We start from the raw sequence: 9,952 nt of genomic DNA, 5'->3' as shown, positions 1-9,952 counted from the left end.
ACTTCAGAAAGAAACCCTGGGGGCCAGCCCGTGGCCCAGTGCTTAAAGTTCCAGGTGCTCCACTCTGATGGCCCTGGGTTCACAGGTTCGGATCCCGGGTGCAGACCTGCTCTACTCATCAGCTGTGCTGTGGAGGCATCCCACATATAAAGTAGAGGAAGATTGGCACAGATGTTAGCTCAGGGCTAATCTTCCTCAGCAAAAAAAAGGGGAGAATTGGCAACAAATGTTAGCTCAGGGTGAATCTTCCTCACAAAGAAAAAAAAGAAGAAACCCTGGGCCTATCCCCATGGGCAAGTGGTTGAGTTTGCGCGCTCCTCTTCAGTGGCTCAGGGTTTTGCTGGTTCGGATCGTGGGTGCGGACATGGCACCGCTCATCAGGCCATGCTGAGGTGGCATCTCACATACCATACCACGACCAGAGGCACTCACAACTAGAATCTACAACTATGTACTGGGCGGTTGGGTGGGGGGAGGGCTTTGGGGAGAAGAAGTAGAAGATTGTTAGCTCTGGTGCCAATCTTTAAAAAAAAAAAAAAAAAGAAGAAACCCTGTGCCCATTAGCAGTCACTACACATCTTCCCCTCCCCCCAGCCCCTGGCAACAACTAATCTGCTTTCTCTCTCTATGGATTTGCCTATTCTGGACATTCCATATGTTATGGGCTGGATTGTGTCCCCCCAAAATTCATATGTTGAAGTCCTAATTCCCAGTTCCTCAGAGTGTAACCGAATTTGGAGATGAGGTCTTTACAGAGGTGATGAAGGTAAAATGAGGTCATTAGGGTGGGCCCCGATCCATTGTGACTGGAGTCTTTATGAGAAGAGGGGATGAGGACACAGACGGGCACAGAAGGATAACCGTGTGAGAACACAGGGAGAAGATGGTGTCTACACGCCAAGGAGAGAAGCCTCAGGAGAAACCAGCCCTGCCCACACCTGGATCTTGGATGTCCAGCCTCCAGGACTGTGGGGAAATAAATTCCTGTTGTTTAAGCCCCCGCAGTGTGCGGCGCCTCATTATGGCAGCCCAAGCCGACTGCAACACTTATAAATGGAGTGATGCAACACGCAGCTTCTTGGGTCTGGCCTTCCCTCACTTTCCGACCGGTTGACAGCCCTCCTCCATCCTACCCCTCACTCTCCTCCTTTTTATCCCTCTCTTGGGGTCTCATCAGCTTTCTTCTTTGGAAAGGCTCTAGTTCCTCGCCACTATGGCCAAACAGTCCCAATGTCCACTTATATCCTGGGACAGCAGCAAGAAAAACTTAAACATATTGTTGAGGCAGAGCCAAGACACTAACTTAATTTTTAAGATATAGGTTATAGGGGCCAGCCTGGTGGCGCAGCGGTTAAGTGCGCACGTTCCGCTTCTCGGTAGCCTGGGGTTCGCCAGGATGGGTGCAGACATGGCACCACTTGGCAAAAAGCCATGCTGTGGTAGGCGTCCCATGTATAGAGTAGAGGAAGATGGGCATGGATGTTAGCTCAGGGCCAGTCTTCCTCAGCAAAAAGAGGAGGATTGGCAGTGGTTAGCTCAGGGCTAATCTTCCTCAAAAAAAAAAAAAATGTAGGTTCTAAGTGATCTGAACTTAGTGGCTCAGAAACGTAAGTTGTGGCATTCACAAACACATTTCCCTACCACTTTCATTTTTTAGCTTCGAAGATTATTTATTTCTAGTTCTCTTTATAAATGACTTGGATTTTCCTCCACGATATTTTGGATTATATTCAAGGCATGTCGTAAACATTTTCATGCAATTTACTCTTGCAAATAAAAAAGAAATTCTGCTTGGTGGTCCTATGTGTATATATCTGATAAATTCAAGGCAATTCTCCAATTCCGATATAGCAATTGGGTTCAGCCAGAGAAACAACTGGTAGAAGATGCATGCTATGAGATTTATTGCCGGGACTTGGCTCGTGCCATTGTCAGGGGTTGGGGGGCCTGCAAGTCGGAAATTTGCAGAGCATACAGTTAGGAAGGGCAGGTTGGAGCTCTCACGGGAACTGACCGAAACTACTGTCCCAGGAGAAATTTCTTCCTTTTCAGAGAAACCTCAGGCCTGCTCTGAAGGCCTTGTACCTGATGGCATGAGGCCCACTCAGATCATCCAGGATAATCTCTCTTGCTTAAAGTCAACTGATTATGGGCCTTAATCACAACTACAATATACCCCCACAGCAACGCTTAGATTCATGTTTGTAATGATTGTGTCTTCCCAAAGAGGTGTGTTCAAGTTGTAACCCCTGGTTCCTGTACAAGTGACCTTATTTGGAAACAGGGTCTTTGCAGATGGAATCAAATTAAACGAGGTCATACTGGGGTAGGGTGGGCCTCAGTCCAATGAGGGGTGTTCTTGGGAGAGAAAGGAGAGGAGATTTGGATACACACACACACACCCATACACACTCACGCACAGACACGCACACGAGGAAGAAGGCCATGTGAAGATGGAGGCAGAGATCGGAGTGATGCAGCTACAAGCCAAGGAAAGCCAGGATTGCCGGGCATCCCCCGAAGCCAGAGGAAGCAAGGAAAGATGCTTCCTTAGAGCCTTCAGTGCGAACAGAGCTCTCTGGACACCTTGACTTTGGCCTTCTGGCCTCTAGAACTATGAGACAGCAACTTTGTGTTGTTTTAAGTCACTCAGTTTGTGTTACTTTGTTACAGCAGCTCTAAGAAATGGACATCATGTTTGTGGGAATAACTTTGGGCTGTGGCTTCGCCAAGGTGACACATCAAAAGACCCCAACACTTGCATTCGCTTCCCATCCCTCTACCCTAACCCTCCTCTCAGCTCATATTCTGGTTTGTGGAAAAGACAGTTTGAACAAAGGAACATGAACATGTTGGCCCACGAAAGAGACAGCAATAGAGCCGGGCGGGGGGTGGGGGGGGGTCGGTGCCCACATCTCAACGGAGCTCGAAGTACACTGAGGGCCTGGGGTAACCGGAGGAGGAACAATTCCCACAGGAGAGACAGGAGGCAGGAGCAGGCTGGACCATTTAGGGAACAGCACGGCTGGTTCTGGTGGGGTGGGCAGGAACCCACCTAAGTGAGAGGAGATCAAGTCTCCCAACTCTTATTAATTTTTAATTCGTCTTTAAATAGACAAGAAATGCATGCATGTATCTATCCTCTGTCTGTAGGGTTTAAATTTTTTATATAAAAAGTTTTTCTTGTCTCCTCTCCAGAGGTCATTGCTATTCTCCAGTCATTTCATTCTCTGTTTCCTAAATGTGTGATTGTGTATATGTGCACAAAGAGAAGTGTTTTATATTTAAAAATAATTCTCTCTCAAGTCAACCAAAATGGAGCATTTCTAATTTGTTTAAGCAAACTTTTTAAATTTTAGAATAATTTGGAGTCACAGGAAGTTAGGGCTGAGAGCTCCCACTTACCCCTCAGCTCACCCAGTTTCCTCCATTGTTAACGCCTTAATTTCCACGGTCACAACTTAATTTGTCACAACTACAAACCCATCTTGGTCCAATGCTGTGAGACTCTGTTTGGATTTCCTGTTTTTCCATGAATGTCCTTTTTCTGTCCCAGGATCCCATCCAGGCTGCCACGTTGCATTCAGTCATTACATCTCCTCCAGGCTCTCCATCCTTCTTTGTTTTTGATGACCTTGACAGTTTTGAGGGATGCTCGTGAGGGATGCTGTAGAATGTCCTTCAATTTGGGTTTGTCTGATGTTTTCCTCATGAGGAGACTGGGCTTATGGGGTTTTGGACATGCTTAAGTTGTTATTTGCATTTCATTGCATGTATAATGTTTCAACAAACATTAGTGTATCTTAAAACTAGAATCACATATTTAACACAGTAGCCATAATACCTATCTTTGTCCTCTTTATATAAAAATACAGAAAGTCAGGGGCCGGCTCTGTGGTGTCGTGTTCGATTTTGGCGTGCCCAGGTTTGCAGGCTCGGATCCTGGGTGTGGAGCCACACCACTCATCAGCCATGCTGTGGTGGCAACCCACAGATAAAGTGGAGGAAGACTGGCACAGATGTTAGCTCAGGGCTAATCTTCCTTAGCAAAAAAAGAGAGGAAGATTGGCAACAGACGTTAGCTCGGGCCAATCTTCCTTGGCAAAACAAAATACAGAAAGCCATGCAGTCACCATGTCATATTCTTAGCTTATATGTGAAACCTTTCCATTTTCAACTTCTCCATTCTGGGAAGAACTTTAACACTTAAAAATTCAAACCACTTTGGAATTATCTAGTTATCTGAAAAAGTTATTTTAGTCATCCAAGGAGACCTCTGCAAAGGAAAACTACCCTTTTTGGAGCGTACTTCTCGTTTTCCCAGTCCAGAAAGCATTCCGTACTTTTCAGCCACTGCTCAGACGATTCCTTGGAAAGCTTCTGTCTGCTGAAGTCTGCCACATATCTGTGTGCTGGTGTGGGCTTCTGTGGGTGGGGGGAGTTCTATCCTAAAGAGTTATTTCTAGAAACGTGACTGATTCTCACTGTTATCTGAGAAGTATATTAAAATGTTCTTTCCTTCTCATCTCCCTTGGGGACATTTTAAGATTGTACGTGACGTATATCTGATCTTATCAAATGGCTGTGATCTAGTGAAAACAACAGCAAACGAGAAGACTTCCTCATACAGGTACTGGAGAAAAGCCCTGTGGTCTAATCCCACTGAATTTGATGTGCTTTCTTCAAATTTACTGGGTTTTCTTTTTTCAATTTTTTTTTGAGGAAGTTTAGCCCTGAGCTAACATCTGCTGCCAATCCTCCTCTTTTTGCTAAGGAAGATTGGCCCTGAGCTAACATTGTGCCCATCTTCCTCTACATCACATGTGGGATGCCTGCCACAGCATGGCTTGATAAGCAGTGCGTAGGTCTACACCTGGGATCCAATCCAGCGAACCCTGGGCCGCCAAAGCGGAACGTGAGAACTTAACTGCTGTGCCACCGGGCTGGGCACCTTTTTTTTTTCTTGAAGTCAAGTTTATTGATGTGTAATTTACTTACAGTAAAGTCTGCTCTTTTAGAGTACATTTACTATGAGTTTAGACCTACATTTACAGTCCTGTAACTAGCACCCAAATTAAGATACAAAACAGCACAGTCACCCCCTAAAAATTCCCCATGGCCCTCTGAAATCAGTCTCTTTCCCGACACCCAACCCCAGCAACCAAAGATAAGTTTTCAGGCCGAGTAGTTTTGCCTTTTCCAGAAAGCTATATAAATGGAAGCATGGAGAACGTCGCCCTTTGAGACTGGCTCCCTTCACTTAGCGGTTTACATCTGGGATTCCTCCAAGCTGTTGCACAGGTCCAAAGCTGGGGCCTTTCCAGGCTTCGTTAGTCCTCCACTGGATGGATATACAGCATTTTGTTTATCCGTTCTTCTGTTAAAAGACATCTAGGTTGTCTCCAGGTTTTGGCAACTCTGAATAAAGCTATTTGCATCCAGATTTTTGTGTGAACCTATGTTTTCTTTTCTCTCGCGTGCCTAGCGAGGCGGGAGTGCTGGGGTATATACACACGTGACATACATCTGATCCTATCAGGCTGCTGTTCATTTCGTAAAAACAACAACATCAAAAAGTCTTTATGACAAAGCACCAAAGAAAAATGCAAATGCTCCACCTCCACGTAGTTTCACCCGTGCTTTTCTCGAACCTGCTGGATTCTCTTTGTCAATGTGGTGTCGAGCTCGACTATGTGGGAGATGACTTCTGTGCAGCAACCATTTACAAAATCATCCTCTCTCCCATGCTTGTTCTGTACAGCGAGTTTTAAACACTGAAACGCAGAAGTGGAAACAAAGGGAGGGGGAAAAAAGCACAGAATTCCTTATAATGAAATATGCTTACCAAAAGAGAGAGCGGGGAGGGACGTCTTTTGAAAATTACAGTCTCCTGTTATTTTGTAACCATAACAGGCTGTGTTGTTTGGGGAAAATCAGAACTCTTGCCTGCTGTGTGCATTCGGAGTGGACCCAGGCAGCGTTTCCTCTTGTTTTGGGTGTTGCTGGGTGGGTGGGCTCTGAAATAATTCACTGATGGGGAGGCAACGTGGTCGGTGTCAGGAAGGCCACAGCTTTGGAATCAGAGTTCCTGGATTTGAGTTGGCTTTGCCCTCCCTTTAGTGTAAGCCACTCTACCAGGCCACTGAGGAAGGTCGAATATGGCCCCCTAAAGATGTCCATGCGCTATGCCCTGGGACCTATGAAGATATCACCTTCCATGGCAAAAGGGGCTTTGCAGATGTCACTAAATTAAGAACCTTGCAATGGAGAGATTACACAGTTTGGTTTATACAATTTGGCCCAATCTAATCACCAGGATCTTTGAAATTGGAAGAGGGAGGCAGAATAAGAGCAAGTGGGGATAATGCGACATGAGAAGGATGACCTGAAGGAGGTCATGTGCCAAGGAATGCAGGCTCTAGACGCTGGAAAAGGCAAGGAAATGGTTTCTCCCCTAGAGCTTCCAAAAGGAACCAGCCCTGCCGACACCTCGATATTAGCCCAGTGAGACCCACTTGGGACTTCTGACCTCCAGGAGGCTCAGATAAAAATTGGTTTTAAACCCCTAAGTGTGCGGCAATTTGTTACAGCAGCCATAGGAAACTGATACAGCCACTAAGCTCTCTGAGACCTGACATTCCTCCTCTGTAAAATAAATCTGATCATAATTGGATCTCCCAACCACTTCATAGGTTGCTATGACAATGGGTGAGGCCACCTTTGAACATGTTTAGAAAACTGTAAGAAAACTTTGTTAGATAAAAGAAACATACAGTTCCTCTCACCTCGATTCTTCATTCGCTCACCACTGTCTGCTCCCATCAGGATATACTGAATTTCACTGAATCCCTCTCATGACCTTTCCCCTCTCTGAGTGGGTGGCTGTGCCGGAGGCTCCAGGCATTTCTGTTCTTCTAGAATCCATCACCATCCACAAATGGGGTGAGCTTGGTTCCTAAAGATAATCTATGCTTCTTTTCACCATCTATTTCTTCCTCCTTTTCTTAAATATAAAAACAAGGTGTTCCTTAAATTAACTTATTCTGAAATTTTTTTGAAAATACACTATAATAAAGAAAAAAATTTCCTCGGAAGATGTTAACAAGTTATGTGAGAAAGTGTGAATCATTCAGTCTCCTAGAACAAGGGTCAGCAAACTTTCTGTAACAGGCCAAAGAGTAAATGTTGTTTACACTTTGTGGGCCTAGGGTCTGTCTCAGCCGCTTAACTCTCTGTTGAGCCTGTGAGCAGTAACAGAATGGGCGTGTCTGTGTTGCAATGAAACTTTATTTATGGACACCGCAATTCAAATTTCATATGATTTTCACCCATGACAAAGTGTCATTATTCTTCTGACTTCTTCCCAATCTTTTAAGAATGTATCCTTTGCTTGGGGACTGTGCGGAAACAGATGTGGGAGCTGCTGTCTGCCAAATCCCGTCCTAGCAGAAGCTCCACCAGGGCGGGGGATTTCGCCTGTCTTAATTACTCCTTCCCAGTGCCTGGCAGGGTCAGATGCTGTCTTTATCCAACATTTTGATATTTTGCTCATCATGGAGTTTTTTTGCATTGATTTTGAGGTTTTAAATTATGGTATTATCATTTATCTTGAGGAGTAAGTTTTTGGCGCCCCCTTAAACTCACTTCCTCCTGGTGTTCTGGCCCATGTCCCATGGGAAGGGGTCCATGGTGGTGGCGTGAATGAATCCAGGTCGGCAGAGGGGCAGTCGCAGACTGTGAGCTCCAGCTTGCACCTTCTCCTGAGGCAGGAAGGTGCTAGGGGGAGATTTCAGGGGCTCCGTGGAACTTGCCTGCGGGAAAAACTCCGCAGCCTTATGATCCTAACCGCTAACTGAAATCTAGCATTTCTGACAACTATAAATAGAGCATGGAGGACGAATGACAGTGGCATCAACAGTATCTTTAATTTGTTACCAATTTGTCACAAATAGAAGTCCAATACATTTTCAGGCAGGTTACAGTGGGAGCAGATTCTCTTTATACTCAGCACTACTTTGAAATGACAGAAGTTATTAGAACCAGCTCTAGAACTTTCCATTGGAAGTATTGAAAAGGAAGCACATATATTACTATAGTAGAATTCTAAAAGATATTTGATAATTATATTTTGACATAATGGGTCACTTTGTAATTGTATGTATTATTTTATGCATTTAGTCCAGTCTTCTCTGAATAGTGGAGATAAAAATCTCTGCCCTCCAGTATTACTGGGAGAATCAAATTCGATATTGTGCATGAACACTGTCGTGCCAAATGCAAGGTGCTTTCAGGATGCAGATATAAACTGAATGTGACATTCCAAATGGAAAAAATAGCAACAAATCACGTGCATTAGTTTGGTAGGGCTGCCATAACAAACCACCACAGGCTAGGGGCTCCAACAACAGAAAGTTATTTTCTCACAGTCTCGGAGACTGGAAGTCTGAGATCAAGGTGTTGGCAAGGTAGGTTCCTTCTGTGGCCTCTCCTTGGTTTATGGACGGCCATCTTCTCCCTGTGTCCTCACCTAGTCTTTCTTCTGTGCATTTCTGTGTCCTAATCTCTTTTGTGTGTGTGTGAGGAAGATTGTCCTTGAGCTAACATGTGTGGCCAGTCTTCCTCTATTTTATATATGGGACACTGCCACAGCATGGCTTGATGAGTGATGTGTAGGTCCACACTTGGGATCCGAAATTGCGAACCCCAGGCCACCAAAGCAGAGCATGTGAACTTAACCACTACGCCACAGGGCCAGCCCCCTAATCTCCTCTTATAAGGGCACTAGTCGCATCGGATAAGGGTTTACCCTAGTAACTGCACTGAAATTGTTTACCTCTTTAAAGGTTGCATCTCCAAATACAGTCACATTCTAAGGTACTGGGGTTATGACTTAAACATATGAATTTTGGGGGGAAATAATTCAGCTCCAAACATCATATTAAGAAAAAGGATTGAGTACCTACCTGGGTCAAGGGGAGAAGAAGTGGCTTTCACCTGCCTCATCTCTCATCCATGGCAGGTGATGGAACTCTTCGTCCTCCCTCCTCCTGGTTTCTTCTCCGAGTGGACCTCACATGCTACCACCTTGTACAACCAGTTCCCTTCCTAGTTTCGGTTCCAGTCTCTCTAAGGAAAATTAGAAGCAAAACTCCAAAGCAAAGAAAGGCCAAAGGTTTGTAAGCGAAGTTGGGAAGCACACTCCCCTTTCTTGTTTCATAAGGGAAGCTCGTGGTGGACACTTACTCAAAGCAAAGATGCACTCCTACAAACATCAAGGAAAGATCATTGCTGTGTCGAGCATATCTTCAACTTCAGAGTCTTGGGAGAGCAAGAACTTACTTCTATTCAGCCTATACATACATCTGGAGGTTGCCGAATGACACTTCCATGTGCTTCCCATTCTAAAGTAATCCAGGGAACAGACATGAATAATTTGCTAATCAGGAGAGGGACTTTATGCATCGCAAATAGTCAATACCATTGCTTTTCAAAGCAACCTGGGACTTTGCTTGGCCTTTTCCACTTGCACCTGGGGATCTGTCTATACTATCTGCTCTTTCTTTTGAGTGGCTCACATATATCACATGATAAATTGGGCAGGGATCTTACTTGACCTTTCCCCAACCCCTTTGCTAAAGAGATGATCAGATCTCTTCAAACTTCCTCTAGTTGGTAAAACAGAGTAGGAAAGGAAAGGGGCAGGCATTAAGGTTGTAATTTCACAGTGAGGCGAGTGGATTGCAGAAGTCTGGGTCGATCTTCGGAGTCTCAGGGCTTTCTGAGTAGGCCAGTCATAGAAACAAACACGGGCCTACATGTTAGGACTCTCTGAAAATAAGGTGGGTCTGGGGAAAATTAGATATTGGATTCAATGAACACTGGGCAATAAGTCTCATGAGAAGTTTAACACCTCTTCCTACTGTCTTGTGTCTTTTTTTTCAAAATACTAGAC

The sequence above is a fragment of the Equus quagga genome, chromosome 10 (genome assembly GCF_021613505.1).
Source record: "Equus quagga isolate Etosha38 chromosome 10, UCLA_HA_Equagga_1.0, whole genome shotgun sequence".
In the NCBI taxonomy this organism is placed as follows: domain Eukaryota; kingdom Metazoa; phylum Chordata; class Mammalia; order Perissodactyla; family Equidae; genus Equus; species Equus quagga.
This window is presented reverse-complemented; position numbering follows the sequence as displayed.